Consider the following 3,778-nt stretch of genomic DNA (forward strand, 5'->3'; position numbering starts at 1 on the left):
ATACAGACATGAAAATATTCCACACATTGCCATTTTTCGGGTTTGTCACCCCAAAAAACCTCCGTAGTTGCCGAGAAAAGCCTGGCAATTTGGACAGTAGTGACTTTTCGTCTGACATTCAGGAATGCAGTAAGGCAAAATGGCACAGGGACAACATCCCCTGGAATAGAAAACAAGTATGGCGTGAACTCAAAAAAGTTAAAAAAGAACGTAATTGCCATTTTATACAAAAATTTCATCTGTCCTTCGATTTATCTAACTAGATTAGTGCCTGTCTATTAAAATAAATTTTTCGTGCGATATTTTTAAAATATTGCGTGCTGTGGTGAGGCGTGCAGGAAATGCAATTCCATAGGCGTATCATTTTAGAGGTTTACAAAAAATGTGAAACATAGCACAACAAATATATATATGTCCGAAGTGAACGGCTCATACTTACATGCAACAGAGGAATACTGCCACTACGTGTGTCATCATCGAGGGTTGTAGTATTACCATGGACAATATCAAAGAGTGGCAAGTGGGACAGATGAGTCTCGTGGGGCCCGGTCCAAGTGCAATAGGCGTCTGTATAAAAAAAACTAAAAAAAATAATAATAAAATAGTGTGTGATATACGAGAGAAAATCGTTAGTTTAATATTATTGCAAGAGAATGGAAACCTTGAAAAAAAGGCGTATTTATAACTACACAGAGATATATCAACTTTGGGAATCTCAGTTACTTTTCTCCTTCCTATTCCATACTCTGATATCTATTTTAATTATACCATTAATTTAATTACCACTTGGCCCGCTTTGCATCATTTTGTTTTACGTAACATTAAAACGAAGATATGACAGCATGCTTAAGTTGATAATTTTAAGGTAAATTAACACATGCTGCTAGCCGAATGAAAGCCGCTAGATAAATTGGCCATTAGAAACTTTTCTGTCACTTGTCACTGTTCGATTGTGACAGGAGTGATTACTGATTTGTCAGTGTCAATACAAAAGTTGTAGATCATGCAAAAATCTACAACTTTTGTAAAGATCACTTTTTAACATAACCTGAAAACTGTTTTTTTTTCTGATTATTCGTTTTTTATTTCTCATTGCCGCACAAATAATTTAATTTTAACGAAACTTGGTGAAAGTATACGTTTCTGCGTCTTAAATATCTACAAATTTTTTTAGATAAAAAAATCAAGACCTTTCTGAGATATTCATTTTTTTCGGCCTGAAACACTTTTTTTCAAAGAAAAATTCTACTTAGAAAAATCATCGCACAGAGTTCTGCCGATAATCATTTCTTTCGTTTTGACATATACTTTTTGGTAAAATAAAAAAATCTTTAATCACAGTTCAAAACATGCTCAAAAATGCAAAAAAATAAAAAATGGCTTGCAACAATGAATTTTTCAGTTATTGTTGATAATTTGTTTAAATTAACATTTCAACCCCCCAAATTGCCGCCCCTGCTAGCGCATTTATTATAAGCCCCTTTTCCATATAGGTATTTCCATTTATAATTCATAAAGTAACCAGAATAATGGACAGGTTTAGAAATGTATTGTTTGTACTATATGCCTAAACACAACCACCTCCTACTGCCAATTTTTGGACTTTTTCTCTAGTTTTCGGGACTTTTTTCAGCAAACCAAATTTGTTGCACCCTAACTAAACACATTGCACAAGATGGACAATAATGTTCCCTGACCTGACAGTCCTTTCATATCTATTTCTCTGAAGAAAGGTTTATATTTTTAGAGTAGATCGAAAAAATTCTTTTCAAATTCATTCCTATTTCTGCTTATGATTTTCAAAAATTTGTCATATCATCCCTTAACTTCTAGCCTCCATAACTCTGTTAATTTTAATAATAGAAGAAAAAGTCAATAGATCATTTTTATGTAGAATTTTATGCACTACAACTTTTATATTATAAGATTTTTTCTAGCTCTTACCCCTTTTGATTTATCTTGAAAAAAAAAGCATTGAAAAAATTATTACTGTCACTGTTATTACATAACTTGAAACTAACTTACATCAAAAACTCAGGTTGGCCAAAATTACGATTTAAAGGTAGTTGATTGGACTATTAACAGCGTAGATTTGATTTTTTTTATAATGCCTTTTTTATGTATTTCTCCATTTATTTTTCACATATCGTAAGCTCGATCAGTTAAAATTACTGCAAGTTCTTCTGATGTAGCTGTTTCAAATAGGTAGTTCATATTTTCTTGCTTTGCAAAACTGTATAAATTAAAGCCATATCGATGATTTCTTCATTCTACAGGACAATTCAGTTGAAGCTGTTTATTTATATTCTATGATATCTTATTCTGGGGATGAGGGAAATAATATAATCTAATAAGTTATCACCACAGACAACTCTACTTGGTCATTATTGTCAGAAAGGCGTATTGTTAGTGACAGACTCTGGTGAAAAGAAAACCAGTATTCTATTAATAACAAATTTTAGTATAGTTACAAAAATAGTACGGTAACAGTCCATGGCAATTAAATACTTCTATATAGTAATAAATCTAATTTAAATAAGGAATGATGAACATCGTCTTTTCCTGGAGCTGAAGACGTTTTGTGACTATGAAATTGTTAATCGCTATAACGGCCGATAAAGGCTTGACAATTTGGGCAGTAGTGATACTTGGACTTGCAGCTATCCACGAGGTATGGAACGATAACGCAGCACCAAAATCCTCTGAAATGAGGTAATATTCAAATTTATTTGAAACAAAGCAGTAACTACATATATCTATTATGCACGTAAAGGTGCAAAGCAGCAATTTCTCCAATAGTACAGTCATTGTAGCTGAAAATCAGCTGTAACCTCCGAATTCTTTGAAACTGCATGGATTTGCATGAAAATTTAGAATAAGGCTCATCTTAGGCTCAAGTTCAAAAGTGACATAAAAACGATTGGCGCTTTTTGTTTTCTAGGGGTAAAAACTACCCTAAATGAAAAAAATTGAAAAAATTAAGTTTTAAGTATTTTATTGATAAAAATCGAACATGTTCTATGATATATTTGATCTTTTCGACCCTTTATTTAACCTTTAAAAACTACCCCTATGCAAAAAATAATGATAAAAAATTACTTTTTAAAGATTTGGAATGATTAAATCGTGCAATTATTTAAAATAGAAGTTACCGTATAGCTAATAAAATAATTTTTCCCTTTCAATCTATCAAAAATGATAGAAAATTACTTTTTAAAAGCTTTAAAAAATTTAAAATAAAAATTCTCTCATTGCTTATGAAAGAATTTTTATCTCATAACACTTTTCAACCCTTATAAATCACCCCTGTGTTTTAAATCTTGGAATGTTATTATTATGCAATAATTTAAAATAAAAATTCCCTTATATTGTTTATGAAAAAATATTTTACTTTTGCCATTTTCAACTCTTATAAACTACTCTTTTACCAATATTAATGTAAAATATTTTTATTATAATCGATTTTTAAATATAATCAATCATAAAAAAATTGCTACGCTGCATATAAATAATTACACTAAATTTTTTTACTTATTTTATTTGTATAATATGTAATATATAAAAATGAGAAAGCCTATTTTGCTCCGAAAAAATGTCATTGGTTTTTTTACCATAACTCGGTTAATTTTGAAGCTATAGTATCCTACAAAAAAGCATTTTAAAGATAATTTCAAGAGCTGTAAGATCGTTTGCATATAAAACCTTTTAAGTCCTTCGTTTTCGAAGGCCTTGAGACAGGTCATTTTTTCACTAAAATGGATACTTCAAGCGGCGATAT

The sequence above is a fragment of the Anoplophora glabripennis genome, unplaced genomic scaffold (assembly GCF_000390285.2).
Source record: "Anoplophora glabripennis isolate ALB-LARVAE unplaced genomic scaffold, Agla_2.0 scaffold5, whole genome shotgun sequence".
NCBI lineage: Eukaryota > Metazoa > Arthropoda > Insecta > Coleoptera > Cerambycidae > Anoplophora > Anoplophora glabripennis.